This window comes from Cololabis saira, unplaced genomic scaffold (assembly GCF_033807715.1).
Source record: "Cololabis saira isolate AMF1-May2022 unplaced genomic scaffold, fColSai1.1 scf031, whole genome shotgun sequence".
In the NCBI taxonomy this organism is placed as follows: Eukaryota; Metazoa; Chordata; class Actinopteri; order Beloniformes; family Belonidae; genus Cololabis; species Cololabis saira.
The window spans coordinates 245,001-272,500 of NW_026906195.1; the positions used below are offsets into that span (position 1 = coordinate 245,001).

General features: G+C 46.4%; 41 non-coding genes and 3 pseudogenes across 41 annotated transcripts; all 44 read left to right on the plus strand.

The window, feature by feature from the left end:
* Positions 1-84, plus strand: part of LOC133428384 (5S ribosomal RNA) — a 119-nt pseudogene extending 35 nt beyond the window's left edge.
* Positions 85-283: 199 nt separating this feature from the next.
* LOC133428646 (5S ribosomal RNA) lies at positions 284-402 on the plus strand. The gene has a single exon (XR_009773647.1). It is a non-coding gene; the product is annotated as a 5S ribosomal RNA (ribosomal RNA).
* Positions 403-619: 217 nt separating this feature from the next.
* On the plus strand, positions 620-738 carry LOC133428776 (5S ribosomal RNA). Its single transcript, XR_009773771.1, has one exon. It is a non-coding gene; the product is annotated as a 5S ribosomal RNA (ribosomal RNA).
* Positions 739-955: 217 nt separating this feature from the next.
* LOC133428698 (5S ribosomal RNA) lies at positions 956-1,074 on the plus strand. The gene has a single exon (XR_009773698.1). It is a non-coding gene; the product is annotated as a 5S ribosomal RNA (ribosomal RNA).
* Positions 1,075-1,273: 199 nt separating this feature from the next.
* Positions 1,274-1,392, plus strand: LOC133428616 (5S ribosomal RNA). The gene has a single exon (XR_009773618.1). It is a non-coding gene; the product is annotated as a 5S ribosomal RNA (ribosomal RNA).
* Positions 1,393-1,609: 217 nt separating this feature from the next.
* Positions 1,610-1,728, plus strand: LOC133428549 (5S ribosomal RNA). Its single transcript, XR_009773555.1, has one exon. It is a non-coding gene; the product is annotated as a 5S ribosomal RNA (ribosomal RNA).
* A 199-nt stretch (positions 1,729-1,927) lies between these two features.
* On the plus strand, positions 1,928-2,046 carry LOC133428429 (5S ribosomal RNA). The gene has a single exon (XR_009773441.1). It is a non-coding gene; the product is annotated as a 5S ribosomal RNA (ribosomal RNA).
* Positions 2,047-2,263: 217 nt separating this feature from the next.
* On the plus strand, positions 2,264-2,382 carry LOC133428603 (5S ribosomal RNA). Its single transcript, XR_009773606.1, has one exon. It is a non-coding gene; the product is annotated as a 5S ribosomal RNA (ribosomal RNA).
* A 199-nt stretch (positions 2,383-2,581) lies between these two features.
* Positions 2,582-2,700, plus strand: LOC133428627 (5S ribosomal RNA). The gene has a single exon (XR_009773629.1). It is a non-coding gene; the product is annotated as a 5S ribosomal RNA (ribosomal RNA).
* Positions 2,701-2,899: 199 nt separating this feature from the next.
* LOC133428749 (5S ribosomal RNA) lies at positions 2,900-3,018 on the plus strand. The gene has a single exon (XR_009773747.1). It is a non-coding gene; the product is annotated as a 5S ribosomal RNA (ribosomal RNA).
* A 217-nt stretch (positions 3,019-3,235) lies between these two features.
* Positions 3,236-3,354, plus strand: LOC133428604 (5S ribosomal RNA). Its single transcript, XR_009773607.1, has one exon. It is a non-coding gene; the product is annotated as a 5S ribosomal RNA (ribosomal RNA).
* Positions 3,355-3,571: 217 nt separating this feature from the next.
* Positions 3,572-3,690, plus strand: LOC133428773 (5S ribosomal RNA). The gene has a single exon (XR_009773768.1). It is a non-coding gene; the product is annotated as a 5S ribosomal RNA (ribosomal RNA).
* A 199-nt stretch (positions 3,691-3,889) lies between these two features.
* LOC133428430 (5S ribosomal RNA) lies at positions 3,890-4,008 on the plus strand. Its single transcript, XR_009773442.1, has one exon. It is a non-coding gene; the product is annotated as a 5S ribosomal RNA (ribosomal RNA).
* A 217-nt stretch (positions 4,009-4,225) lies between these two features.
* LOC133428365 (5S ribosomal RNA) lies at positions 4,226-4,344 on the plus strand (annotated as a pseudogene).
* A 199-nt stretch (positions 4,345-4,543) lies between these two features.
* On the plus strand, positions 4,544-4,662 carry LOC133428359 (5S ribosomal RNA). Its single transcript, XR_009773395.1, has one exon. It is a non-coding gene; the product is annotated as a 5S ribosomal RNA (ribosomal RNA).
* A 199-nt stretch (positions 4,663-4,861) lies between these two features.
* LOC133428836 (5S ribosomal RNA) lies at positions 4,862-4,980 on the plus strand. Its single transcript, XR_009773828.1, has one exon. It is a non-coding gene; the product is annotated as a 5S ribosomal RNA (ribosomal RNA).
* Positions 4,981-5,197: 217 nt separating this feature from the next.
* On the plus strand, positions 5,198-5,316 carry LOC133428431 (5S ribosomal RNA). Its single transcript, XR_009773443.1, has one exon. It is a non-coding gene; the product is annotated as a 5S ribosomal RNA (ribosomal RNA).
* Positions 5,317-5,515: 199 nt separating this feature from the next.
* LOC133428583 (5S ribosomal RNA) lies at positions 5,516-5,634 on the plus strand. Its single transcript, XR_009773587.1, has one exon. It is a non-coding gene; the product is annotated as a 5S ribosomal RNA (ribosomal RNA).
* A 199-nt stretch (positions 5,635-5,833) lies between these two features.
* Positions 5,834-5,952, plus strand: LOC133428845 (5S ribosomal RNA). Its single transcript, XR_009773836.1, has one exon. It is a non-coding gene; the product is annotated as a 5S ribosomal RNA (ribosomal RNA).
* A 217-nt stretch (positions 5,953-6,169) lies between these two features.
* LOC133428619 (5S ribosomal RNA) lies at positions 6,170-6,288 on the plus strand. The gene has a single exon (XR_009773621.1). It is a non-coding gene; the product is annotated as a 5S ribosomal RNA (ribosomal RNA).
* A 217-nt stretch (positions 6,289-6,505) lies between these two features.
* LOC133428747 (5S ribosomal RNA) lies at positions 6,506-6,624 on the plus strand. The gene has a single exon (XR_009773745.1). It is a non-coding gene; the product is annotated as a 5S ribosomal RNA (ribosomal RNA).
* Positions 6,625-6,823: 199 nt separating this feature from the next.
* LOC133428624 (5S ribosomal RNA) lies at positions 6,824-6,942 on the plus strand. The gene has a single exon (XR_009773626.1). It is a non-coding gene; the product is annotated as a 5S ribosomal RNA (ribosomal RNA).
* A 199-nt stretch (positions 6,943-7,141) lies between these two features.
* LOC133428432 (5S ribosomal RNA) lies at positions 7,142-7,260 on the plus strand. The gene has a single exon (XR_009773444.1). It is a non-coding gene; the product is annotated as a 5S ribosomal RNA (ribosomal RNA).
* Positions 7,261-7,477: 217 nt separating this feature from the next.
* LOC133428521 (5S ribosomal RNA) lies at positions 7,478-7,596 on the plus strand. The gene has a single exon (XR_009773528.1). It is a non-coding gene; the product is annotated as a 5S ribosomal RNA (ribosomal RNA).
* A 199-nt stretch (positions 7,597-7,795) lies between these two features.
* On the plus strand, positions 7,796-7,914 carry LOC133428377 (5S ribosomal RNA; annotated as a pseudogene).
* Positions 7,915-8,113: 199 nt separating this feature from the next.
* On the plus strand, positions 8,114-8,232 carry LOC133428837 (5S ribosomal RNA). Its single transcript, XR_009773829.1, has one exon. It is a non-coding gene; the product is annotated as a 5S ribosomal RNA (ribosomal RNA).
* Positions 8,233-8,449: 217 nt separating this feature from the next.
* On the plus strand, positions 8,450-8,568 carry LOC133428707 (5S ribosomal RNA). The gene has a single exon (XR_009773707.1). It is a non-coding gene; the product is annotated as a 5S ribosomal RNA (ribosomal RNA).
* A 199-nt stretch (positions 8,569-8,767) lies between these two features.
* On the plus strand, positions 8,768-8,886 carry LOC133428434 (5S ribosomal RNA). The gene has a single exon (XR_009773445.1). It is a non-coding gene; the product is annotated as a 5S ribosomal RNA (ribosomal RNA).
* Positions 8,887-9,085: 199 nt separating this feature from the next.
* Positions 9,086-9,204, plus strand: LOC133428520 (5S ribosomal RNA). The gene has a single exon (XR_009773527.1). It is a non-coding gene; the product is annotated as a 5S ribosomal RNA (ribosomal RNA).
* Positions 9,205-9,421: 217 nt separating this feature from the next.
* Positions 9,422-9,540, plus strand: LOC133428815 (5S ribosomal RNA). The gene has a single exon (XR_009773808.1). It is a non-coding gene; the product is annotated as a 5S ribosomal RNA (ribosomal RNA).
* Positions 9,541-9,739: 199 nt separating this feature from the next.
* Positions 9,740-9,858, plus strand: LOC133428750 (5S ribosomal RNA). Its single transcript, XR_009773748.1, has one exon. It is a non-coding gene; the product is annotated as a 5S ribosomal RNA (ribosomal RNA).
* Positions 9,859-10,075: 217 nt separating this feature from the next.
* Positions 10,076-10,194, plus strand: LOC133428672 (5S ribosomal RNA). The gene has a single exon (XR_009773672.1). It is a non-coding gene; the product is annotated as a 5S ribosomal RNA (ribosomal RNA).
* A 217-nt stretch (positions 10,195-10,411) lies between these two features.
* Positions 10,412-10,530, plus strand: LOC133428579 (5S ribosomal RNA). Its single transcript, XR_009773584.1, has one exon. It is a non-coding gene; the product is annotated as a 5S ribosomal RNA (ribosomal RNA).
* A 199-nt stretch (positions 10,531-10,729) lies between these two features.
* LOC133428489 (5S ribosomal RNA) lies at positions 10,730-10,848 on the plus strand. The gene has a single exon (XR_009773499.1). It is a non-coding gene; the product is annotated as a 5S ribosomal RNA (ribosomal RNA).
* Positions 10,849-11,047: 199 nt separating this feature from the next.
* Positions 11,048-11,166, plus strand: LOC133428598 (5S ribosomal RNA). The gene has a single exon (XR_009773601.1). It is a non-coding gene; the product is annotated as a 5S ribosomal RNA (ribosomal RNA).
* A 217-nt stretch (positions 11,167-11,383) lies between these two features.
* On the plus strand, positions 11,384-11,502 carry LOC133428889 (5S ribosomal RNA). The gene has a single exon (XR_009773878.1). It is a non-coding gene; the product is annotated as a 5S ribosomal RNA (ribosomal RNA).
* A 198-nt stretch (positions 11,503-11,700) lies between these two features.
* LOC133428471 (5S ribosomal RNA) lies at positions 11,701-11,819 on the plus strand. The gene has a single exon (XR_009773481.1). It is a non-coding gene; the product is annotated as a 5S ribosomal RNA (ribosomal RNA).
* A 199-nt stretch (positions 11,820-12,018) lies between these two features.
* Positions 12,019-12,137, plus strand: LOC133428693 (5S ribosomal RNA). Its single transcript, XR_009773692.1, has one exon. It is a non-coding gene; the product is annotated as a 5S ribosomal RNA (ribosomal RNA).
* A 199-nt stretch (positions 12,138-12,336) lies between these two features.
* LOC133428581 (5S ribosomal RNA) lies at positions 12,337-12,455 on the plus strand. The gene has a single exon (XR_009773585.1). It is a non-coding gene; the product is annotated as a 5S ribosomal RNA (ribosomal RNA).
* Positions 12,456-12,654: 199 nt separating this feature from the next.
* On the plus strand, positions 12,655-12,773 carry LOC133428898 (5S ribosomal RNA). Its single transcript, XR_009773886.1, has one exon. It is a non-coding gene; the product is annotated as a 5S ribosomal RNA (ribosomal RNA).
* A 13,525-nt stretch (positions 12,774-26,298) lies between these two features.
* Positions 26,299-26,417, plus strand: LOC133428542 (5S ribosomal RNA). Its single transcript, XR_009773549.1, has one exon. It is a non-coding gene; the product is annotated as a 5S ribosomal RNA (ribosomal RNA).
* A 217-nt stretch (positions 26,418-26,634) lies between these two features.
* On the plus strand, positions 26,635-26,753 carry LOC133428806 (5S ribosomal RNA). Its single transcript, XR_009773799.1, has one exon. It is a non-coding gene; the product is annotated as a 5S ribosomal RNA (ribosomal RNA).
* Positions 26,754-26,969: 216 nt separating this feature from the next.
* On the plus strand, positions 26,970-27,088 carry LOC133428805 (5S ribosomal RNA). Its single transcript, XR_009773798.1, has one exon. It is a non-coding gene; the product is annotated as a 5S ribosomal RNA (ribosomal RNA).
* Positions 27,089-27,287: 199 nt separating this feature from the next.
* LOC133428435 (5S ribosomal RNA) lies at positions 27,288-27,406 on the plus strand. The gene has a single exon (XR_009773446.1). It is a non-coding gene; the product is annotated as a 5S ribosomal RNA (ribosomal RNA).
* Positions 27,407-27,500: the final 94 nt, after the last annotated feature.

Genomic DNA, 27,500 nt, shown 5'->3' on the forward strand with positions numbered 1-27,500 from the left:
CGTCTGATCTCGGAAGCTAAGCTGGGTCGGGCCTGGTTAGTACTTGGATGGGAGACTGCCTGGGAATACCAGTTGATGTAAGCTTTTTCAACCAGCAGAGAACGCTCTCGCTTAATCTACCCACACATATTTCAACGTGGTAACAGCGACAGCTCACGTCCTAAAGTGTTTTGCACATGGTTAAGGCACTTTAACTCCAACAAATAAAACCAACAAATAAATGACTTATATTCTATGACTTATCTTCAACTCCATATAAGAGGTATTTCAAGCTGCAGCTTCTGCTTACGGCCATACCAGCCTGGATGCGCCCGATCTCGTCTGATCTCGGAAGCTAAGCAGGGTCGGGCCTGGTTAGTACTTGGATGGGAGACCGCCTGGGAATACCAGGTGCTGTAAGGATTTTCAACCAGCAGAGAGCACTCTCGCTTAATCTACCCACACATATTTCAACGTGGTAACAGCGACAGCTCACGTCCAAAAGTGTTTTTCACATGGATAAGGCACTTTAACTCCAACAAATAAGCGCTTCTAAATTATTATCACCAACAAATCAATGACTTATATTATATGACTTATATTCAACTCCATATAAGAGGTATTTCAAGCTGCAGCTACAGCTTACGGCCATACCAGCCTGGATGCGCCCGATCTCGTCTGATCTCGGAAGCTAAGCAGGGTCGGGCCTGGTTAGTACTTGGATGGGAGACCGCCTGGTAATATCAGGTGCTGTAAGCTTTTTCAACCAGCAGAGAGCGCTCTCGCTTAATCTACCCACACATATTTCAACGTGGTAACAGCGACAGCTCACGTCCTAAAGTGTTTTGCACATGGTTAAGGCACTTTAACTCCAACAAATAAGCGCTTCTAAATTATTATCACCAACAAATCAATGACTTATAATATATGACTTATCTTCAACTCCATATAAGAAGTATTTCAAGCTGCAGCTTCAGCTTACGGCCATACCATCCTGGATGCGCCCGATCTCGTCTGATCTCGGAAGCTAAGCATGGTCAGGCCTGGTTAGTACTTGGATGGGAGACCGCCTGGGAATACCAGGTGCTGTAAGCTTTTTCAACCAGCAGAGAGCGCTCTCGCTTAATCTACCCACACATATTTCAACGTGGTAAGAGCGACAGCTCACGTCCTAAAGTGTTTTGCACATGGTTAAGGCACTTTAACTCCAACAAATAAAACCAACAAATCAATGACCTATATTCTATGACTTATCTTCAACTCCATATAAGAGGTATTTCAAGCTGCAGCTACTGCTTATGGCCATACCAGCCTGGATGCGCCCGATCTCATCTGATCTCGGAAGCTAAGCAGGGTCGGGCCTGGTTAGTACTTGGATGGGAGACCGCCTGGGAATACCAGGAGCTGTAAGCATTTTCAACCAGCAGAGAGCACTCTCGCTTAATCTACCCACACATATTTCAACGTGGTAACAGCGACAGCTCACGTCCAAAAGTGTTTTTCACATGGTTAAGGCACTTTAACTCCAACAAATAAACGCTTCTAAATTATTATCACCAACAAATCAATGACTTATATTATATGACTTATCTTCAACTCCATATAAGAGGTATTTCAAGCAGCAGCTTCTGCTTACGGCCATACCAGCCTGGATGCGCCCGATCTCGTCTGATCTCGGAAGCTAAGCAGGGTCGGGCCTGGTTAGTACTTGGATGGGAGACCGCCTGGGAATACCAGGTGCTGTAAGTATTTTCAACCAGCAGAGAGCGCTCTCGCTTAATCTACCCACACATATTTCAACGTGGTAACAGCGACAGCTCACGTCCTAAAGTGTTTTGCACATGGTTAAGGCACTTTAACTCCAACAAATAAAACCAACAAATCAATGACTTATATTCTATGACTTATCTTCAACTCCATATAAGAGGTATTTCAAGCTGCAGCTTCTGCTTACGGCCATACCAGCCTGGATGCGCCCGATCTCGTCTGATCTCGGAAGCTAAGCAGGGTCGGGCCTGGTTAGTACTTGGATGGGAGACCGCCTGGGAATACCAGGTGCTGTAAGCTTTTTCAACCAGCAGAGAGCGCTCTCGCTTAATCTACCCACACATATTTCAACATGGTAACAGCGACAGCTCACGTCCTAAAGTGTTTTTCACATGGTTAAGGCACTTTAACTCCAACAAATATGCGCTTCTAAATTATTATCACCAACAAATCAATGACTTATATTATATGACTTATCTTCAACTCCATATAAGAGGTATTTCAAGCTGCAGCTTCTGCTTACGGCCATACCAGCCTGGATGCGCCCGATCTCGCCTGATCTCGGAAGCTAAGCAGGGTCGGGCCTGGTTAGTACTTGGATGGGAGACCGCCTGGGAATACCAGGTGCTGTAAGCTTTTTCAACCAGCAGAGAGCGCTCTCGCTTAATCTACCCACACATATTTCAACATGGTAACAGCGACAGCTCACGTCCTAAAGTGTTTTGCACATGGTCAAGGCACTTTAACTCCAACAAATAAAACCAACAAATCAATGACTTATATTCTATGACTTATCTTCAACTCCATATAAGAGGTATTTCAAGCTGCAGCTTCTGCTTACGGCCATACCAGCCTGGATGCGCCAGATCTCGTCTGATCTCGGAAGCTAAGCAGGGTCGGGCCTGGTTAGTACTTGGATGGGAGACCGCCTGGGAATACCAGGTGCTGTAAGCTTTTTCAACCAGCAGAGAGCGCTCTCGCTTAATCTACCCACACATATTTCAACGTGGTAACAGCGACAGCTCACGCCCTAAAGTGTTTTGCACATGGTTAAGGCACTTTAACTCCAACAAATAAAACCAACAAATCAATGACTTATATTCTATGACTTATCTTCAACTCCATATAAGAGGTATTTCAAGCTGCAGCTTCTGCTTACAGCCATACCAGCCTGGATGCGCCCGATCTCGTCTGATCTCGGAAGCTAAGCAGGGTCGGGCCTGGTTAGTACTTGGATGGGAGACCGCCAGGGAATACCAGGTGCTGTAACCTTTTTCAACCTGCAGAGAACGCTCTCGCTTAATCTACCCACATATATTTCAACGTGGTAACAGCGACAGCTCACGTCCTAAAGTGTTTTGCACATGGTTAAGGCATTTTAACTCCAACAAATAAGCGCTTCTAAATTATTATCACCAACAAATCAATGACTTATATTATATGACTTATCTTCAACTCCATATAAGAGGTATTTCAAGCTGCAGCTTCAGCTTACGGCCATACCAGCCTGGATGCGCCCGATCTCGCCTGATCTCGGAAGCTAAGCAGGGTCGGGCCTGGTTAGTACTTGGATGGGAGACCGCCTGGGAATACCAGGTGCTGTAAGCTTTTCCAACCAGCAGAGAGCACTCTCGCTTAATCTACCCACACATATTTCAACGTGGTAACAGCGACAGCTCACATCCAAAAGTGTTTTTCACATGGTTAAGGCACTTTAACTCCAACAAATAAACGCTTCTAAATTATTATCACCAACAAATCAATGACTTATATTATATGACTTATCTTCAACTCCATATAAGAGGTATTTCAAGCAGCAGCTTCTGCTTACGGCCATACCAGCCTGGATGCGCCCGATCTCGTCTGATCTCGGAAGCTAAGCAGGGTCAGGCCTGGTTAGTACTTGGATGGGAGACCGCCTGGGAATACCAGGTGCTGTAAGTATTTTCAACCAGCAGAGAGCGCTCTCGCTTAATCTACCCACACATATTTCAACGTGGTAACAGCGACAGCTCACGTCCTAAAGTGTTTTGCACATGGTTAAGGCACTTTAACTCCAACAAATAAAACCAACAAATCAATGACTTATATTCTATGACTTATCTTCAACTCCATATAAGAGGTATTTCAAGCTGCAGCTTCTGCTTACGGCCATACCAGCCTGGATGCGCCCGATCTCGTCTGATCTCGGAAGCTAAGCAGGGTCGGGCCTGGTTAGTACTTGGATGGGAGACCGCCTGGGAATACCAGGTGCTGTAAGCTTTTTCAACCAGCAGAGAGCGCTCTCGCTTAATCTACCCACACATATTTCAATGTGGTAACAGCGACAGCTCACGTCCTAAAGTGTTTTTCACATGGTTAAGGCACTTTAACTCCAACAAATATGCGCTTCTAAATTATTATCACCAACAAATCAATGACTTATATTATATGACTTATCTTCAACTCCATATAAGAGGTATTTCAAGCTGCAGCTTCAGCTTACCGCCATACCAGCCTGGATGCGCCCGATCTCGTCTGATCTCGGAAGCTAAGCAGGGTCGGGCATGGTTATTACTTGGATGGGAGACCGCCTGGGAATATCAGGTGCTGTAAGCTTTTTCAACCAGCAGAGAGCGCTCTCGCTTAATCTACCCACACATATTTCAACGTGGTAACAGCGACAGCTCACGTCCTAAAGTGTTTTGCACATGGTTAAGGCACTTTAACTCCAACAAATAAAACCAACAAATCAATTACTTATATTCTATGACTTATCTTCAACTCCATATAAGAGGTATTTCAAGCAGCAGATTCTGCTTACGGCCATACCAGCCTGGATGCGCCCGATCTCGTCTGATCTCGGAAGCTAAGCAGGGTCCGGCCTGGTTAGTACTTGGATGGGAGACCGCCTTGTAATACCAGGTGCTGTAAGCTTTTTCAACCAGCAGAGAGCGCTCTCGCTTAATCTACCCACACATATTTCAACGTGGTAACAGCGACAGCTCACGTCCTAAAGTGTTTTGCACATGGTTAAGGCACTTTAACTCCAACAAATAAAACCAACAAATCAATGACTTATATTCTATGACTTATCTTCAACTCCATATAAGAGGTATGTCAAGCTGCAGCTTCTGCTTACGGCCATACCAGCCTGGATGCGCCAGATCTCGTCTGATCTCGGAAGCTAAGCAGGGTCGGGCGTGGTTAGTACTTGGATGGGAGACCGCCTGGGAATACCAGGTGCTGTAAGCTTTTTCAACCAGCAGAGAGCGCTCTCGCTTAATCTACCCACACAAATTTCAACGTGGTAACAGCGACAGCTCACGTCCAAAAGTGTTTTGCACATGGTTAAGGCACTTTAACTCCAACAAATAAGCGCTTCTAAATTATTATCACCAACAAATCAATGACTTATATTATATGACTTATCTTCAACTCCATATAAGAGGTATTTCAAGCTGCAGCTTCAGCTTACGGCCATACCAGCCTGGATGCGCCCGATCTCGTCTGATCTCGGAAGCTAAGCAGGGTCGGGCCTGGTTAGTACTTGGATGGGAGACCGCCTGGGAATACCAGGTGCTGTAAGCTTTTTCAACCAGCAGAGAGCGCTCTCGCTTAATCTACCCACACATATTTCAACGTGGTAACAGCGACAGCTCACGTCCTAAAGTGTTTTGCACATGGTTAAGGCACTTTAACTCCAACAAATAAAACCAACAAATCAATGACTTATATTCTATGACTTATCTTCAACTCCATATAAGAGGTATTTCAAGCTGCAGCTTCTGCTTACGGCCATACCAGCCTGGAAGCGCCAGATCTCGTCTGATCTCGGAAGCTAAGCAGGGTCGGGCCTGGTTAGTACTTGGATGGGAGACCGCCTGGGAATACCAGGTGCTGTAAGCTTTTTCAACCAGCAGAGAGCGCTCTCGCTTAATCTACCCACACATATTTCAACGTGGTAACAGCGACAGCTCACGTCCTAAAGTGTTTTGCACATGGTTAAGGCACTTTAACTCCAACAAATAAAACCAACAAATCAATGACTTATATTCTTTGACTTATCTTCAACTCCATATAAGAGGTATTTCAAGCTGCAGCTTCTGCTTACAGCCATACCAGCCTGGATGCGCCCGGTCTCGTCTGATCTCGGAAGCTAAGCAGGGTCGGGCCTGGTTAGTACTTGGATGGGAGACCGCCAGGGAATACCAGGTGCTGTAACCTTTTTCAACCTGCAAAGAACGCTCTCGCTTAATCTACCCACATATATTTCAACGTGGTAACAGCGACAGCTCACGTCCTAAAGTGTTTTGCACATGGTTAAGGCACTTTAACTCCAACAAATAAGCGCTTCTAAATTATTATCACCAACAAATCAATGACTTATATTATATGACTTATCTTCAACTCCATATAAGAGGTATTTCAAGCTGCAGCTTCTGCTTACGGCCATACCACCCTGGATGCGCCCGATCTCGTCTGATCTCGGAAGCTAAGCAGGGTCGGGCCTGGTTAGTACTTGGATGGGAGACCGCCTGGGAATACCAGGTGCTGTAAGCTTTTTCAACCAGCAGAGAGCGCTCTCGCTTAATCTACCCACACATATTTCAACGTGGTAACAGCGACAGCTCACGTCCTAAAGTGTTTTGCACATGGTTAAGGCACTTTAACGCCAACAAATAAGCGCTTCTAAATTATTATCACCAACAAATCAATGACTTATATTATATGACTTATCTTCAACTCCATATAAGAAGTATTTCAAGCTGCAGCTTCAGCTTACGGCCATACCATCCTGGATGCGCCCGATCTCGTCTGATCTCGGAAGCTAAGCAGGGTCAGGCCTGGTTAGTACTTGGATGAGAGACCGCCTGGGAATACCAGGTGCTGTAAGCTTTTTCAACCAGCAGAGAGCGCTCTCGCTTAATCTACCCACACATATTTCAACGTGGTAAGAGCGACAGCTCACGTCCTAAAGTGTTTTGCACATGGTTAAGGCACTTTAACTCCAACAAATAAAACCAACAAATCAATGACCTATATTCTATGACTTATCTTCAACTCCATATAAGAGGTATTTCAAGCTGCAGCTACTGCTTATGGCCATACCAGCCTGGATGCGCCCGATCTCGTCTGATCTCGGAAGCTAAGCAGGGTCGGGCCTGGTTAGTACTTGGATGGGAGACCGCCTGGGAATACCAGGTGCTGTAAGTATTTTCAACCAGCAGAGAGCGCTCTCGCTTAATCTACCCACACATATTTCAACGTGGTAACAGCGACAGCTCACGTCCTAAAGTGTTTTGCACATGGTTAAGGCACTTTAACTCCAACAAATAAAACCAACAAATCAATGACTTATATTCTATGACTTATCTTCAACTCCATATAAGAGGTATTTCAAGCTGCAGCTTCTGCTTACGGCCATACCAGCCTGGATGCGCCCGATCTCGTCTGATCTCGGAAGCTAAGCAGGGTCGGGCCTGGTTAGTACTTGGATGGGAGACCGCCTGGGAATACCAGGTGCTGTAAGCTATTTCAACCAGCAGAGAGCGCTCTCGCTTAATCTACCCACACATATTTCAACGTGGTAACAGAGACAGCTCACGTCCTAAAGTGTTTTTCACATGGTTAAGGCACTTTAACTCCAACAAATATGCGCTTCTAAATTATTATCACCAACAAATCAATGACTTATATTATATGACTTATCTTCAACTCCATATAAGAGGTATTTCAAGCTGCAGCTTCAGCTTACGGCCATACCAGCCTGGATGCGCCCGATCTCGTCTGATCTCGGAAGCTAAGCAGGGTCGGGCCTGGTTAGTACTTGGATGGGAGACCGCCTGGGAATATCAGGTGCTGTAAGCTTTTTCAACCAGCAGAGAGCGCTCTCGCTTAATCTACCCACACATATTTCAACGTGGTAACAGCGACAGCTCACGTCCTAAAGTGTTTTGCACATGGTTAAGGCACTTTAACTCCAACAAATAAAACCAACAAATCAATGACTTATATTCTATGACTTATCTTCAACTCCATATAAGAGGTATTTCAAGCAGCAGATTCTGCTTACGGCCATACCAGCCTGGATGCGCCCGATCTCGTCTGATCTCGGAAGCTAAGCAGGGTCCGGCCTGGTTAGTACTTGGATGGGAGACCGCCTGGTATTACCAGGTGCTGTAAGCTTTTTCAACCAGCAGAGAGCGCTCTCGCTTAATCTACCCACACATATTTCAACGTGGTAACAGCGACAGCTCACGTCCTAAAGTGTTTTGCACATGGTTAAGGCACTTTAACTCCAACAAATAAAACCAACAAATCAATGACTTATATTCTATGACTTATCTTCAACTCCATATAAGAGGTATGTCAAGCTGCAGCTTCTGCTTACGGCCATACCAGCCTGGATGCGCCAGATCTCGTCTGATCTCGGAAGCTAAGCAGGGTCGGGCGTGGTTAGTACTTGGATGGGAGACCGCCTGGGAATACCAGGTGCTGTAAGCTTTTTCAACCAGCAGAGAGCGCTCTCGCTTAATCTACCCACACAAATTTCAACGTGGTAACAGCGACAGCTCACGTCCTAAAGTGTTTTGCACATGGTTAAGGCACTTTAACTCCAACAAATAAGCGCTTCTAAATTATTATCACCAACAAATCAATGACTTATATTATATGACTTATCTTCAACTCCATATAAGAGGTATTTCAAGCTGCAGCTTCAGCTTACGGCCATACCAGCCTGGATGCGCCCGATCTCGTCTGATCTCGGAAGCTAAGCAGGGTCGGGCCTGGTTAGTACTTGGATGGGAGACGGCCTGGGAATACCAGGTGCTGTAAGCTTTTTCAACCAGCAGAGAGCGCTCTCGCTTAATCTACCCACACATATTTCAACGTGGTAACAGCGACAGCTCACGTCCTAAAGTGTTTTGCACATGGTTAAGGCACTTTAACTCCAACAAATAAAACCAACAAATCAATGACTTATATTCTATGACTTATCTTCAACTCCATATAAGAGGTATTTCAAGCTGCAGCTTCTGCTTACGGCCATACCAGCCTGGATGCGCCCGATCTCGTCTGATCTCGGAAGCTAAGCAGGGTCGGGCCTGGTTAGTACTTGGATGGGAGACCGCCTGGGAATACCAGGTGCTGTAAGCTTTTTCAACCTGCAGAGAGCGCTCTCGCTTAATCTACCCACACATATTTCAACGTGGTAACAGCGACAGCTCACGTCCTAAAGTGTTTTGCACATGGTTAAGGCACTTTAACTCCAACAAATAAAACCAACAAATCAATGACTTATATGCTATGACTTATCTTCAACTCCATATAAGAGGTATTTCAAGCTGCAGCTTCTGCTTACGGCCATACCAGCCTGGATGCACCCGATCTCGTCTGATCTCGGAAGCTAAGCAGGTTTGAGCCTGGTTAGTACTTGGATGGGGGACCGCCTGGGAATACCAGGTGCTGTAAGCTTTTTCAACCAGCAGAGAACGCTCTCGCTTAATCTAGCCACACATATTTCAACGTGGTAACAGCAACAGCTCACGTCCTAAAGTGTTTTTCACATGGTTAAGGCACGTTAACTCCAACAAATAAGCGCTTCTAAATTATTATCACCAACAAATCAATGACTTATATTCTATGACTTATCTTCAACTCCATATAAGAGGTATTTCAAGCTGCAGCTTCTGCTTATGGCCATACCAGCCTGGATGCGCCCGATCTAGTCTGATCTCGGAAGCTAAGCAGGGTCGGGCCTGGTTAGTACTTGGATGGGAGACCGACTGGGAATACCAGGTGCTGTAAGCTTTTTCAACCTGCAGAGAGCGCTCTCGCTTAATCTACCCACACATATTTCAACGTGGTAACAGCGACAGCTCACGTCCTAAAGGGTTTTGCACATGGTTAAGGCACTTTAACTCCAACAAATAAAACCAACAAATCAATGACTTATATGCTATGACTTATCTTCAACTCCATATAAGAGGTATTTCAAGCTGCAGCTTCTGCTTACGGCCATACCAGCCTGGATGCGACCGATCTCGTCTGATCTCGGAAGCTAAGTAGGGTCGGGCCTGGTTAGTACTTGGATGGGAGACCGCCTGGGAATACCAGGTGCTGTAAGCTTTTTCAACCAGCAGAGAACGCTCTCGCTTAATCTAGCCACACATATTTCAACGTGGTAACAGCGACAGCTCACGTCCTAAAGTGTTTTGCACATGGTTAAGGCACTTTAACTCCAACAAATAAGCGCTTCTAAATTATTATCACCAATAAATCAATGACTTATATTATATGACTTATCTTCAACTCCATATAAGAGGTATTTCAAGCTGCAGCTTCTGCTTACGGCCATACCAGCCTGGATGCACCCGATCTCGTCTGATCTCGGAAGCTAAGCAGGGTCGGGCCTGGTTAGGACTTGGATGGGAGACCGCCTGGGAATACCAGGTGCTGTAAGCTTTTTCAACCAGCAGAGAGCGCTCTCGCTTAATCTACCCACACATATTTCAACGTGGTAACAGCGACAGCTCACGTCCTAAAGTGTTTTGCACATGGTTAAGGCACTTTAACTCCAACAAATAAGCGCTTCTAAATTATTATCACCAACAAATCAATGACTTATATTATATGACTTATCTTCAACTCCATATAAGAGGTATTTCAAGCTGCAGCTTCAGCTTACGGCCATACCAGCCTGGATGCGCCCGATCTCGTCTGATCTTGGAAGCTAAGCAGGGTCGGGCCTGGTTAGTACTTGGATGGGAGACCGCCTGGGAATACCAGGTGCTGTAAGCTTTTTCAACCAGCAGAGAGCGCTCTCGCTTAATCTACCCACACATATTTCAACGTGGTAACAGCGACAGCTCACGTCCTAAAGTGTTTTGCACATGGTTAAGGCACTTTAACTCCAACAAATAAAACCAACAAATCAATGACTTATATTCTATGACTTATCTTCAACTCCATATAAGAGGTATTTCAAGCTGCAGCTTCTGCTTACGGCCATACCAGCCTGGATGCGCCCGATCTCGTCTGATCTCGGAAGCTAAGCGGGGTCGGGCCTGGTTAGTACTTGGATGGGAGACCGCCTGGGAATACCAGGTGCTGTAAGCTTTTTCAACCAGCAGAGAGCGCTCTCGCTTAATCTACCCACACAAATTTCAACGTGGTAACAGCGACAGCTCACGTCCTAAAGTGTTTTGCACATGGTTAAGGCACTTTAACTCCGACAAATAAAACCAACAAATCAATGACTTATATTCTATGACTTATCTTCAACTCCATATAAGAGGTATTTCAAGCTGCAGCTTCTGCTTACGGCCATACCAGCCTGGATGCGCCCGATCTCGTCTGATCTCGGAAGCTAAGCAGGGTCGGGCCTGGTTAGTACTTGGATGGGAGACCGCCTGGGAATACCAGGAGCTGTAAGCATTTTCAACCAGCAGAGAGCGCTCTCGCTTAATCTACCCACACATATTTCAACGTGGTAACAGCGACAGCTCACGTCCTAAAGTGTTTTGCACATGGTTAAGCCACTTTAACTCCAACAAATAAGCGCTTCTAAATTATTATCACCAACAGATCAATGACTTATATTATATGACTTATCTTCAACTCCATATAAGAGGTATTTCAAACAGCAGCTTCTGCTTACGGCCATACCAGCCTGGATGAGCCCGATCTCGTCTGATCTCGGAAGCTAAGCAAGGTCGGGCCTAGTTAGTACTTGGATGGGAGACCGCCTGGGAATACCAGGTGCTGTAAGCATTTTCAACCAGCAGAGAGCGCTCTCGCTTAATCTACCCACACATATTTCAACTTAGTAACAGCGACAGCTCACGTCCAAAAGTGTTTTGCACATGGTTAAGGCACTTTAACTCCAACAAATAAAACCAACAAATCAATGACTTATATTCTATGATTATCTTCAACTCCATATAAGAGGTATTTCAAGCTGCAGTTTCAGCTTACGGCCATACCAGCCTGGATGCGCCCGATCTCGTCTGATCTCGGAAGCTAAGCAGGGTCGGGCCTGGTTAGTACTTGGATGGGAGACCGCCTGGGAATACCAGGTGCTGTAAGCATTTTCAACCAGCAGAGAGCGCTCTCGCTTAATCTACCCACACATATTTCAACGTGGTAACAGCGACAGCTCACGTCCTAAAGTGTTTTGCACATGGTTAAGGCACTTTAACTCCAACAAATAAAACCAACAAATCAATGACTTATATTCTATGACTTATCTTCAACTCCATATAAGAGGTATTTCAAGCTGCAGCTTCTGCTTACGGCCATACCAGCCTGGATGCGCCCGATCTCGTCTGATCTCGGAAGCTAAGCAGGGTCGGGCCTTGTTAGTACTTGGATGGGAGACCGCCTGGGAATACCAGGTGCTGTAAGCTTTTTCAACCAGCAGAGAGCGCTCACGCTTAATCTACCCACACATATTTCAACGTGGTAACAGCGACAGCTCACGTCCTAAAGTGTTTTGCACATGGTTAAGGCACTTTAACTCCAACAAATAAAACCAACAAATCAATTACTTATATTCTATGACTTATCTTCAACTCCATATCAGAGGTATTTCAAGCTGCAGCTTCTGCTTACGGCCATACCAGCCTGGATGCGCCCGATCTCGTCTGATCTTGGAAGCTAAGCAGGGTCGGGCCTGGTTAGTACTTGGATGGGAGACCGCCTGGGAATACCAGGTGCTGTAAGCTTTTTCAACCAGCAGAGAACGGTCTCGCTTAATCTAGCCACACATATTTCAACGTGGTAACAGCGACAGCTCACGTCCTAAAGTGTTTTGCACATGGTTAAGGCACTTTAACTCCAACAAATAAAACCAACAAATCAATGACTTATATTATATGACTTATCTTCAACTCCATATAAGAGGTATTTCAAGCTGCAACTTCAGCTTACGGCCATACCAGCCTGGATGCGCTCGATCTCGTCTCATCTCGGAAGCTAAGCAAGGTAGGGCCTGGTTAGTACTTGGATGGGAGACCGCCTGGGAATACCAGGTGCTGTAAGCTTTTTCAACCAGCAGAGAGCGCTCTCGCTTAATCTACCCACACATATTTCAACGTGGTAACAGCGACAGCTCACGTCCTAAAGTGTTTTGCACATGGTTAAGGCACTTTAACTCCAACAAATAAGCGCTTCTAAATTATTATCACCAACAAATCAATGACTTATATTATATGACTTATCTTCAACTCCATATAAGAGGTATTTCAAGCTGCAGCTTCTGCTAACGGCCATACCAGCCTGGATGCGCTCTGACTTCCTGTTTGTGCAGGAAGTGTGACGTGGCAGTTTGTTTGAGCAAGACACCAGGGAGCACGTGGTGGAGGAAGGAGAAGGAAAGATCAGGCCACAAACCTCCTGAAAAGAGAGTGGAGGAACCACCTCCCCCCCCCCCAGCAGCTTCGCTGTTTGGGGGGAGTTTGTAACGGACGGACGACATGGCTTTGAACAATGGCAAACGGAATGCAGACAATGAGAAGGTCGACCGAACCTATGAGAAGGATCTGACTATTGAGGTGGAAATAGAGGGGGAGGACAAACTTTCGACAATGGATTTGCTGAGGATAACAAAAGAGAAATGCGGAATAGTAATTGGGTGCAGGTTCAAGACGCCCCGGAAGTACGAACTGACTATGAAAGATGCGGCTGGGAAAGAAAGATTAATGGAGGGTTTGAGAGTCGGAAACAATACGATCACCGCCAGAGAGATAAACAACATCGAGATGGTGGTATCATTCATGTCGTTGCCAGTTTACATCACGGACGGAGAAATTCTGGACAAACTGGCACTTTGGGGTGTGTCTGCCGTCTCCCCTATAAAGAGGAGGGTGTGGCCTGGGACTGACATCGCGGAAGGCACTCGCTTTGTCAGAGTGAGATTCCCCTAGGGAGTATCATCGCTGCCTTACTCCACAAAGTTCGAAACATTACAGGGCATGGATCACTTTAGAGTGATCCATGACAAACAAGTTAAAGTGTGTAGACTGTGCATCCAACCGGGACACATTATGAGGGAGTGTCCGGACTTCCACTGCTATAAATGCCTGAAACAAGGACACTTTGCGAGGGAGTGCGTGGAGGAGTTCCATGCAGAAGTTGATGAGGAGGAGGAGGTGGAAGAGGAGATGAGGGAAGCACTGGCAGGGGACGGAGATGAACGGGAGGAGACCCCGTCACCGGCCGAGAGGGAGCAGGAGAGGGAGAAGCTGCTGGCTGAGGGAGTGGAGACGGAGGATGGGCGTGGCCCCCAGACTGCGGAGCCGGAGGCGGTCGGAAGGCTGGAGGTGAGCCGCAGCGCAGCTGCGCCCCATCAGTCCATGGAGGACGTGGGTATCGGGAGCAGCATGGACGAAGTGATGATGGAGGGAATCGGCTCGTCGGTGGAGGAGAATATTGGGGGGGAGGTGGTTGTGGTTCCACCACCCGATGTCCATGCCACTCGCCCCAGGGACAGATCCCCTCATTCGGCAGGCGCCAGAGTCGGCAGTGATCGCACGGGGGGGGTCCTGACGAGGGGAAGAGGTAGAGCCGGCAGCGGAGTCAGGACCAGAGGGGGTCTTTCCTCTAGTTCTGTACCTGTGAGGGATGAGAACCTGGCAGGAAGTGAACCAGCTGATGACTCCCAGGTATCACTTGAATCTTCTGAGGGGGAGGACACAGATCTCAGTGCGGTATTTATTAACAAATTGAAGAGGAAGGCGAAAGTGAAGAAGGGGTTAAGTGTGAAAAAATAGTGTTTATGGGTTCTTGTCTATATATTTTGCTTGAGTTTTGTTCATTTCTCTTTTTCTTTTTTTCATCATGACGTTAAGTTTTTCTTCTCTAAACGCCAATGGCTTGAGAACAGGAAATAAGTTACAAAGGGTGATCAATTTATGTAGCACAGACATCATATGTCTGCAAGAAACACGATGGGATGAGGAGGTGGTGAAAATGGTAAGGAAATTTTGGCCAGGGCTTCTTTTTTATAGTAACGGAACTACGACTGCAAGGGGGGTGGCAATACTTTTCAAAAGAAATACAGCATCCAATGTGAAACAGTGCCACATGGACACAGAGGGAAGAGTGGTGGGGATCGAATTTTATGTGCAGAAGGTTTTCTTTAAGTTATTTTGTGTTTATGCCCCCAACATAGAGAAGGACAGGAATCTTTTTTTCGATAGTCTTGAGCCTTGCTACACGGGAAACTGTATCATTATAGGGGATATGAATGTCTGGTTAGATAGACTAGATGCATCAAAAAACACTATGTTTGGGACTGATGCATCTAGGAGGAAGCTGCTGATGCTGAATGGGATGTATGATATTATAGATAAATGGAGGTGGGAAAACCCTGATAAGAGGGAGTTCTCCCGACGACAGGTGGTATTGGGTGTATTAAAGCAAAGTAGAATTGATATGTGTCTAGTAGCGAAAAGTATAATGAACTATGTCGGCACACTAACATATAATTTTAATACCATAAGTGACCACGCAAACCTCATGGGGACGATAAAAGTAGGGGAAAGAGGGAGGGGTGGGGGAGTATGGTGCCTTAATAATAGCTTGCTTAGGGATAATAAATATAAACATAGGATACGAGAATATTTAAAAGCCATGTCCGACAATCAAGGCATGTTAGATGATACGGGTCGATGGTGGGAACAAGTTAAAAAAGGAATTAAGGCAATAAGCCTTAAATATGCTAAACACAAGAATGCATATAAAAAGAGAAGGGTAAAAGAAATAAAACTATTAATAGATACTGAACTAGAGAGGGCAGATAATGATGCCGGTTGGAAAGTGGACAACTTATTGAAGTTAAAACATACGCTCCATACATATGAAGTAGAAGATTGTGATGGCGCTATTATTCGAAGCAAAGCCAGATACGCTGTGGAGGGGGAAAAAAACACAGCTTTCTTTCTGGGAATGGAAAGACAGAAACAAGAAAAGAATTATATAGATGAACTTGAAAAAGATAATGGTGATCGGGTGAATGACATTACGGAAATCTGCAGTGTGGTTGAAGACTATTACAGATGCCTCTTTACGGAGGAGGAAAATGATGATGAGTGCATGAAAAGAATACTTGACACTGTGTCCGCAAAGCTCTCCAGTGAGCATGCTGATTGCTGCGACAGGGATATAACGACTCAGGAAGTGATGGAAGCTATAATGGGTGGAAAGTCCAATAAGAGCCCCGGCTCCGATGGCCTGACCTACGAGTTCTATAAAGAGTTCATTGATTTTTTAGCCCCCATCTTGGTGACTGTAATACAGAATATTGAAAGAACACAGCAAGTACCTCATTCCATGACACTCAGCATCATCACGATCATATATAAAAATAAAGGTAGCAAACTCAAATTAGAAAACTTCAGACCCATCAGTCTGCTAAACACAGACTACAAAATATTGGCAAAAGTGTTGGGCAGTAGAATCGGGAAAATAATAAATACAATTGTGGCACCGACACAGGCATATGGGATACCGGGTAGGGACATCAGCGACACCATAATAACAGTTAGAGATGTAATTCATCATATGAACACGAACGGAGAAGGAGGGATTGTTTTGGGGGTCGACCTAAATAAAGCTTTTGACCGAGTAAATCACAATTTTCTCCTCAGCACTTTAAAACGGTTTGGGTTTGGAAGTAGAATGATTACGTGGGTTGAATTACTATACAAAAACGCAAAGAGCCAAGTCAAGTGCAATGGGTTCCTAACAAACACTTTTCCATTACAGCGTTCTGTTAGGCAGGGATGTCCCATGTCCTCCCTCCTATATAGTTTATCTGTTGAACCCTTAGCAACGTTCATAAATAGTAACAATAACATTAGGGGGATTGAACTACCGGGAGGAGGGAGGGTTACCATGTTGCAATACGCAGATGATACAACAATAACAGTTCAGAATGCAGACAGTGTACAAGAGGTAATAAACCATATTGAGATTTATGGCAGAGCGTCTGGGGCGAAAATTAACATAGGGAAATCGGAAATTCTATATGTGGGTAAGGACAATAATAACCGGTGCAAACTCAACTTTAAAATAGCAGAAGACCAGATCAAAGTATTGGGGATTTATCTAGGAGTGAATGAGAAGGCAGCCAGAGATTATACGTGGACAGGGGTAATAAATAGAATAAAAAGAACAATTAATTATTGGAAATTAAGAAGCTTGAAACTAAAAGGCAAGATTATTATAATAAATGCTTTGCTGATGTCAAAACTGATACATTTTATAGCGACTATAGATATGCCGGAGTGGGTGGTGAAAGAGTTAAACTCTATCATTTCTCTTTTTCTTTGGGATGGTAAGGGAGTGAGAATATCTCACCAGACATTAATGGCTGGGTATGAGGAGGGAGGGCTTAAGTTGGTAAATATTGAAATAAAAAAGAAGGCAATTAGGATAAAGACGATTGTTAAATATGTTGGGCGTCGCCCACGTGAACTCTGGACTTATAAATGTGTATGAACATTTTGTGAATGTGTATATTTGAAACTTTGAAACTGCTCAGCTGAAAATCGGCTGCAATGTGCCCCCTGGTGATCTCGGCCGAGATAGTCTGTTTACGACCCCCACGGCCTAGCTCGAGATAGTAAGTTTACGATACCTAGGAGGGGGGTCAGGCGCAGTATAGCCCCCACAAACCCAGCAGGGTTCCTGCCAGACCTGGAGGAACAAAGGAAAAGACAACGCAAAGGGACCAGGAACAGACTCCCTGGGGTGACGACACCAGGGGGGGTCAGACTCAGTGGAGCCCAGGAAGCGAGCCCTGAAGGGGGGGACTGTCCCTCTCAGTAAAACCGCCCCAAGCCCAAAAGCGGGAAGCACCCAATCACTTGCCAGGGGCTGGTGACATCACGCAGCCCGCGGAACTCAAACTCCCGTCCTGCCCAGTGCATCACTCTCTCTCCCTCAGCCAGCGGACCGGACAAGACGTGCCTGCCGACCAAGGCAGCCACGGCCGCATCTACCCATTTATTCCTGAGCGCTGCGACGAGACGGGGGGGGGGAGCCGCTTCGGGCCTGGAGTGTCCGGCGGAGCGTAAGACCCGTTACCACGGAGCGCACTGCGCTCCCAAGTTTCTCTCTTTTCTAATTTCTCTCTCCGCTCTAAGTTCTCTCCCGAGGAGGGCCTGATCCTCCGGTCAGCCTGCCAGCTCAGCCCGAGGAGCACCCAGCCACCTGTGTCCGTGAGGCCCACGCGCTCAGGAGCCCGGACGGAGCCCGCACGTCCGACGAGTGGACTGGATCCCCGCGCGCACCGAGACGCCGTGATAGGCTCCGTTGACCAGGGCGGGATCGCCCGGCTGCTGCACCCCTGTCTTTTTATTTCTTCAGAGTCGAAGGAGAAGAGAGAGAGACGAGAGACTGCTTGGACTGAAAGCCGAGAGGAACGAGGCCGCATCGGACTGGAACCCCCGACAGAACCCGCTCCAGATGCAGAATCCAGAGGAGACGTGAGGCTGTGTTTAGGCGATCAGTCAGTTAGAACGGTGTAAAGCTGAACTTATGTTTAATGAGATTACTGTATGCGTATTACTGTACGTTATCATTATTGTGTTCTTTATCATCTTTATTATTATTACATTTGATTCTCTTCTTTTCATTCCATGCATTTAACGTTTATGTTTCATTTTATTGATTGTTGTTTTTCTTGTTAGTTAATGGTTTTGTAATAAGGTAGTTTCTGCCATCAGGTTTATTTGGGTGTTGCGTTTATCATCTTTTGACACCCGTATGTAAATAAATTCTGATTGATTTCTTTATGAGTGGTTGTGTTATTTCATGCAAGATTTGGTCACAAATTGATTTGTTTAAGCAGAGCCTAGTGTTCGGATATCACGCCTTCACTGTTATTCTGTAAGATTTGCTGTTCTGCAGGATAATTCAAATCATAATGAGACTGATTTTCTGCTGTTAGTTATCGAATCCCACCGGAAGTAAGGCCCCGGCGGTGGTGCCCCTACGAGAATTATCATTTTTGATAATACAATTTGATAAATAGTCAACTTTATTAATTATTAATAATTCTTTAATAGAATTATCATTAGCCTTGATAACTGGACAGCCAAGCTACCTTGAGTTGCACAACATAAATGGAGCCCCCGTGCGAGGCTCTCGATAATAACAATATTTGTGACCAGGTTGTATGAAATAACAGAACATTAATTTTGATCGGGAAAGAAAATATCTTTATTTTTCTTCCCCTCTCATTATCTGATTCCTACGGTTATTTTAAGTTGTTCTCTGCAACCTTGCTTCACTGAAGTTAATGGTTGGTTTTGCTTCAAGTTCTTTAAATTCTATTAATAGAACTTTGTCGGGATTACCCCATGTGAGTTATTAATCTTTCGGATTAATTTCTACCGTGTTTGTTAAATTGAATCTTTAATTTGGTGGCATTTAAATTTTAATCCACCTTATTGATTCTCTTTTGTTTTTTTTGTGCTTCCAAGGTTATCTCAATTCTGTTTATGATAACCAAGAACCCAACTGCCTTCAGGCACAGATCAGAGTTGGCTCAGTCTCTCATGCTTCATTTATTGTCTCATTCCTCCTAATCTGGGTGATAACGTGAATCTACTTCATTACTGAGTGTTAATCTCTTGGCAGAGTCGCAAGCGAAACACTGGTGTCCGGTTCGCGCTGCGTGTGGTGTACAGGGCAGGAAACTCATCGCATTTGGACGCAGAGCCAGCAGAGGTGACCAGAGGTTGACTAAGGAGGACCATCAGGCAAGTTCCGTTTGAATAGGAAGCTTTTCGCCAGGTACCCTTCAGTCCCTGGTCCCCTGGCCAGACGCGCGATGAGTAGCTCAGGTAACCATGAAGGGGAAGCCGAGGCTTCCCCCAGCGTCACTTTTTCCGACACTCAAGAAGTAATTGCACGTATGATGGAAATACCCAGAGAAGAACTGTTTACGATAAATAGCTATAACCTCCAAACCTGCGAGGAGAAGATAGTGGAGCTCGTTAACTTTGCTAAAAACCCGACCAAAAAACTCCTTAAAGCCGACATTTTGGGCCAGCTGGCCTTATTAGGGCAATGTAAGGCAGAACTGCAGGCGGCGGAGCACGGGGATAGAATTAACGAGTGGCGAGAGAAATATGAGGCAGAGAGGCTGGAAAATTGTGATTTGCAGAAAGCGGTTGGAAGCTTGAGGGGCCTCTTAGCTGCGGCTCGAGCACAAATCGAAGACGAATCATCGGACGCCGAGGGTCCCCCTGCGCAGAGGGCCCCGAACGCAAGACCAGCTTCAACAGCTGGACTGCCTTCGGGACCGGCTGCTAACTCACGATCCCCCGAATACCCTTACCTCCGACCGCAGGCCAGACAGCTGGCAGCGGAAAGGCGCACGGTTAGCCCAGAAATTATCCCTCCAGGGAGGAGCCGCGGTCAGGGCGTACAATATCGGAGAGAATTTGATTCAAATCCCTGGCCGAGTCGAAGTCGTCGCTATGCCTCGGATGACCCGCTGTTTTTCGAGCCGGAACCCACTCGGGGTTACCGCTCGGTCCTCAGCTCACGGCAGAGGACCCCGTCTCCGCCCTATCGGAGAGAACGCCCCCCCCCACGTTACAGGGGACGCCATCACTGGGAAAGCTCAGATGATGAAAATGATGGACCAGCTCCGTTCTACGGGCACGGTCTTCGCACGCGCCAAATAGAGTCTCTGGCGAGAGACATAGAACGTTTTGACCCCCACATCAAAGGATCTAACATTGATGACTATTTGAGGGAGGTTGAACGATGCTTGCTCGACCTCCCGGGAGCAACTTCCCGGGAGAAAATGAAATTAATCTGGAAGACTACTTCCAGAAGCGTGCATGTTTTCCTGGAGACCCTGCACCCCGACACAAGAGATCGCTATTCAGCTTTATGTCAGGCGCTGCGTGAAGAATACTCAATATTTTCTGATCGGGCATCCGCCACCTTCGGCGCTTTTGCGATCAAACAAACGAGGTCCGAACAACCGAGAGATTACTACTGGCGACTTCGGGCTGCCTACTTCCAGGGGTGCAACGCCCCAGGTTTAGAGGAGGAGCAGGCATTTAAGTCACTTTTCCTCCATAACCTCCACGATAGCATAAAGTATAATGTAACCATGTACTGTCAAACTAGGGACCTACAGATGCGGGACATCAGAAGGTACGCACAGATTGCCTGGGAAGCTAGGGCGCGACCAGCGAGGGCCCCTGAGCACGATACCGAGGTGCTTGCAGTCCAGAGAACTGAGAACCGTCACGTAGAGTTCGGAGACGAGGTTTTCCGTGCCTGGACTGGACCTGAACCAGGTTCCAGGGACCACTACCAGCCTCGCCCGCCGCCAGGTCAGTCAGAGTACCAACCACAGTACAGGTTAGAGCAGCATGACGAAGGGGGGTCTAATTACCCGGCCAGACAGTATGACGAGTATGAAACCGCTGCGCCGAAATACATTAAAAATAGACGGAAGCGCCACAAAGATGACCTCATTGAGGACGTGTGCCAGGCCCTCGAGGGATTAATTAAACCACCTCGCTCCTCCGGGCCCCCTGAGGACCGGGGCACCAGGCCACCAACAGAATGACTAGGCGGACCCACCCCCCCAGCCGTGGCCAGGATCTGCCTGGTGGGGGTGGACAGGGCAGCGCGCGCAGGCGCACGCCCCCCTTCTCTGATTTCCCTCGGTAAACTGGTCCGTAATGGACCGGATCGGCGTGTTGATTGCTCATCAGTTCTTAACAGCTGTGTTTGTGTCCTTGCTTTCCTAGATACCGGTCCCGGGGTCAGACCCATAAGTCCCGCCTACGTTTTCTCCTTAGATGCCGTGCCATTCTCGGGGGCCCCGAGACCACTTGAAGGTCGTGAGGGACTCTTGTCTTTAGATTGGCAGGCCGGTGCTTTGCCCCACGTCATGCCCCCTCTGGGACCGAATCCGGAACCAGAACCCCCGCCCCCAGGGGACGGGGACCGAAAGGTCAGCCAGGTACCCCTCGTCAACCACACCCCCTTCTTGCCCTCGTGGGAAAGGGGGGGGTCAGGTTTGTGCAGCTCCCAAATAGTGGAGACTGCAGCACGCGCACGCATGACAGTTTCAGGGTCACACTTGCGGGTGGATCGTGGGGGGACGGTCCCGAAATCCTTGGGAGGGAACCGTTATCTCCTCGCTGCCACCTGCTGGTTTACCAAATGGGTGATTACTGTCCTCCTCCTGAGCCATGTTTTCAGCCACCGGGGGGCTCCCCGGTCGGGTGGTCCGGACAGAATCACACATTTGGCCTTAAATGTCATGACAGCTCCCTTTGACTCCCGGTCCCCACGTCAGATCAAACGAGCTAATCTAACTCTTGTCCATATGCTGCTAGATCTCAGGGTCGTCAGGTCCACGCCACACCGCTCGGTTGCGATGACACCACTCGAACGGACGGCTGGTCAGCAAATGAAGTTGCCACTTCACCCGTTGTACCCGCCTGACAATGTTAGTGTCGCCTCCGCCAGCACCGCGCGCCAGTATGTGACAGACCTGCGTGACCACCCTCGGTCGACTTTTGCATGGGCACAAAGGAACACAGACGCCGGCGCTGAAGGCACCGGGCCTTACCATGATCGTACATCCTCTCGAGAGTACCAAATAGGGAACGAGACTTCCTTCTTCCGTTACGGTTCTGTTACGGGACAGACCCCTCCGATCCGTTTCCTTCCTCAGCACCGCTCTGCCAAGGGATTAACACGTAGTAAACACCCACTGAGCCTGGTCTGCTGCTGGCAGTTACGTATCAAGGGTCTGTAATCCAACGAACCTCCCCTTTTCTTTCCAGTTTTTCTTTTATTTTTACCTTTTATCTACCTCACCTTAAGAAGTGATTTCACTGTATTATGCGATTTAACCATTTTTGTATTATTTGAATGTGTTTCGTTCATTTTCATACTTTTACACCATTGCATAGATGAGTTTGATCCGCCCAGGCCAGCTCACACGGATTGGATCGGATTTCATGTTCACATGGACTTGGACCGTTTGTTTTAGCTCCGACGCGGACCCTGCAGTCCTTCATCAGATCTAAAACGGGGGGAATGTTGGGCGTCGCCCACGTGAACTCTGGACTTATAAATGTGTATGAACATTTTGTGAATGTGTATATTTGAAACTTTGAAACTGCTCAGCTGAAAATCGGCTGCAATGTGCCCCCTGGTGATCTCGGCCGAGATAGTCTGTTTACGACCCCCACGGCCTAGCTCGAGATAGTAAGTTTACGATACCTAGGAGGGGGGTCAGGCGCAGTATAGCCCCCACAAACCCAGCAGGGTTCCTGCCAGACCTGGAGGAACAAAGGAAAAGACAACGCAAAGGGACCAGGAACAGACTCCCTGGGGTGACGACACCAGGGGGGGTCAGACTCAGTGGAGCCCAGGAAGCGAGCCCTGAAGGGGGGGACTGTCCCTCTCAGTAAAACCGCCCCAAGCCCAAAAGCGGGAAGCACCCAATCACTTGCCAGGGGCTGGTGACATCACGCAGCCCGCGGAACTCAAACTCCCGTCCTGCCCAGTGCATCACTCTCTCTCCCTCAGCCAGCGGACCGGACAAGACGTGCCTGCCGACCAAGGCAGCCACGGCCGCATCTACCCATTTATTCCTGAGCGCTGCGACGAGACGGGGGGGGGGAGCCGCTTCGGGCCTGGAGTGTCCGGCGGAGCGTAAGACCCGTTACCACGGAGCGCACTGCGCTCCCAAGTTTCTCTCTTTTCTAATTTCTCTCTCCGCTCTAAGTTCTCTCCCGAGGAGGGCCTGATCCTCCGGTCAGCCTGCCAGCTCAGCCCGAGGAGCACCCAGCCACCTGTGTCCGTGAGGCCCACGCGCTCAGGAGCCCGGACGGAGCCCGCACGTCCGACGAGTGGACTGGATCCCCGCGCGCACCGAGACGCCGTGATAGGCTCCGTTGACCAGGGCGGGATCGCCCGGCTGCTGCACCCCTGTCTTTTTATTTCTTCAGAGTCGAAGGAGAAGAGAGAGAGACGAGAGACTGCTTGGACTGAAAGCCGAGAGGAACGAGGCCGCATCGGACTGGAACCCCCGACAGAACCCGCTCCAGATGCAGAATCCAGAGGAGACGTGAGGCTGTGTTTAGGCGATCAGTCAGTTAGAACGGTGTAAAGCTGAACTTATGTTTAATGAGATTACTGTATGCGTATTACTGTACGTTATCATTATTGTGTTCTTTATCATCTTTATTATTATTACATTTGATTCTCTTCTTTTCATTCCATGCATTTAACGTTTATGTTTCATTTTATTGATTGTTGTTTTTCTTGTTAGTTAATGGTTTTGTAATAAGGTAGTTTCTGCCATCAGGTTTATTTGGGTGTTGCGTTTATCATCTTTTGACACCCGTATGTAAATAAATTCTGATTGATTTCTTTATGAGTGGTTGTGTTATTTCATGCAAGATTTGGTCACAAATTGATTTGTTTAAGCAGAGCCTAGTGTTCGGATATCACGCCTTCACTGTTATTCTGTAAGATTTGCTGTTCTGCAGGATAATTCAAATCATAATGAGACTGATTTTCTGCTGTTAGTTATCGAATCCCACCGGAAGTAAGGCCCCGGCGGTGGTGCCCCTACGAGAATTATCATTTTTGATAATACAATTTGATAAATAGTCAACTTTATTAATTATTAATAATTCTTTAATAGAATTATCATTAGCCTTGATAACTGGACAGCCAAGCTACCTTGAGTTGCACAACAAATATTTGTATGATAAGGTAGATTATGCGTGGAAACGTTTCTTCAGGCAATATATACATAAGGCTGGGAAGTGCGAAGAATATGGTCTCTTGATGGCTTTAAAAAAACATATGCACGAAGGCATCCCGGAGTTCTATAGGGAGGTGTTCAGTGCCTGGGCTGCATTTTTGCCACAGATAGACTATGACTGCACAGATATGAATATGGTTATCAATAACCCCATCTTCTTAAATAACAAAATGTTAAATCATGATAACACACTCTATAATGCTATCTTTTTTAGAGCTGGGATAAGACAAGTTAAAAACATAATGTATGAGGTAATGCCTGGCCTCCTGCCAGAGCATTCAATTGTGGATATGATCAGACATGCTGATTTTGATGATCATGATATTAAAAGAGGAACTATTATTAATACATATGATAAAATCAAAAGCAGTATGAACATGGAATGGATAGCGAGGATAAATAGTGATGACGAAAAAAGGACGGAGGGGGATTGGCCGGAGCTGTATATAGAAAGAGAGAATTATAGGATCTGCTTGAGTAAACTGAAGGTGAAGATTGTATATGGCATAATGTTGGAAAAAGTCTTAAAGAGGCCTGCCTCGGATACAATGTGGAAGGAGAAATATGTGGGAATGAACATAGATGACATATGGCGTAGTAGAATAAAATATAATAGTATAGAATGTGAAGATAATGATTTTAAAATAAAGCATAATAGGATATTTACCAAGATAATATTGCATCAAATAAATAAAAATTTGAGTAGAATGTGTGATGTGTGTATGAACGGGGAGGAAGATTTCTTTCATTTATTTTTGGATTGTACTTGTTTGGTTCAGTTTTTCGACAGGTTGAAACACACTTTGGTCGAGCATTGGGGAAGTAAATTCATACATAGATTTCATTGGGAACAACTCCTTTTGTTTGGTACAAGTGTTAAAAGCAAAGTTATAAATACCAACCTGCTCAATTTTGTTTTAAGTCACGCTAGACTGGCAATCAGGCTGAGGAGAAACTACTCCCACTTTGAAGGAAAGATGGTGGATGTTTGGGTGATTTTCAAATCAATTTTAAAGAAGGACTTACATCTGGTTTTGAAATATAGTAAAACAGCCTTTGTTGATGCTTTTGTTGACGGAAATAAGTTGGTTGAAGTAACAGAGGGAGACAAGTTGATAGTCCACATCTGAAGGGTCTTCATTGGAAGCTATTTTGCGTGTTTCCTTTCTTCTTTGAATCCCTATGTTGAGGGCATCATAATGTGTTTCTATTTCCTTTGGTTTGGGAGTATGTTTTGGTTTTGGGTACGACGCTGTGCATGTGACAATTTACTTGGAGATTTGATTGTTGTATGTTTTCGGAAAAGGAAATGTTTTGACTTGATACTGTGACGAAATGGTAGAAGATTTTGACTGTATAACAATGTTGTAAACCACTTTTCTTGTATACATTTTCATAATAAAAGAAAAAAAAAAAAAAAAAGATGCGCCCGATCTCGTCTGATCTCGGAAGCTAAGCAGGGTCGGGCCTGGTTAGTACTTGGATGGGAGACCGCCTGGGAATACCAGGTGCTGTAAGCTTTTTCAACCAGCAGAGAGCGCTCTCGCTTAATCTACCCACACATATTTCAACGTGGTAACAGCGACAGCTCACGCCCTAAAGTGTTTTGCACATGGTTAAGGCACTTTAACTCCAACAAATAAGCGCTTCTAAATTATTATCACCAACAAATCAATGACTTGTATTATATACTTATCTTCAACTCCATATAAGAAGTATTTCAAGCTACAGCTTCAGCTTACGGCCATACCAGCCTGGATGCGCCCGATCTCGTCTGAACTCGGAAGCTAAGCAGGGTCGGGCCTGGTTAGTACTTGGATGGGAGACCGCCTGGGAATACCAGGTGCTGTAAGCAATTTCAACCAGCAGAGAGCGCTCTCGCTTATTCTACCCACACATATTTCAACGTGGTAACAGCGACAGCTCACGCCCTAAAGTGTTTTGCACATGGTTAAGGCACTTTAACTCCAACAAATAAGCGCTTCTAAATTATTATCACCAACAAATCAATGACTTATATTATATGACTTATCTTCAACTCCATATAAGAGGTATTTCAAGCTGCAGCTTCTGCTAACGGCCATACCAGCCTGGATGCGCCCGATCTCGTCTGATCTCGGAAGCTAAGCAGGGTCGGGCCTGGTTAGTACTTGGATGGGAGACGGCCTGGGAATACCAGGTGCTGTAAGCTTTTTCAACCAGCAGAGAGCGCTCTCGCTTAATCTACCCACACATATTTCAACGTGGTAACAGCGACAGCTCACGCCCTAAAGTGTTTTGCACATGGTTAAGGCACTTTAACTCCAACAAATAAGCGCTTCTAAATTATTATCACCAACAAATCAATGACTTGTATTATAAACTTATCTTCAACTCCATATAAGAAGTATTTCAAGCTGCAGCTTCAGCTTACGGCCATACCAGCCTGGATGCGCCCAATCTCGTCTGATCTCGGAAGCTAAGCAGGGTCGGGCCTGGTTAGTACTTGCATGGGAGACCGCCTGGGAATACCAGGTGCTGTAAGCTTTTTCAACCAGCAGAGAGCGCTCTCGCTTAATCTACCCACACATATTTCAACGTGGTAAGAGCGACAGCTCACGTCCTAAAGTGTTTTGCACATGGTTAAGGCACTTTAACTCCAACAAATAAAACCAACAAATCAATGACTTATATTCTATGACTTATCTTCAACTCCATATCAGAGGTATTTCAAGCTGCAGCTTCTGCTTACGGCCATACCAGCCTGGATGCGCCCGATCTCGTCTGATCTCGGAAGCTAAGCAGGGTCGGGCCTGGTTAGTACTTGGATGGGAGACCGCCTGGGAATACCAGGTGCTGTAAGCTTTTTCAACCAGCAGAGAACGGTCTCGCTTAATCTAGCCACACATATTTCAACGTGGTAACAGCGACAGCTCACGTCCTAAAGTGTTTTGCACAT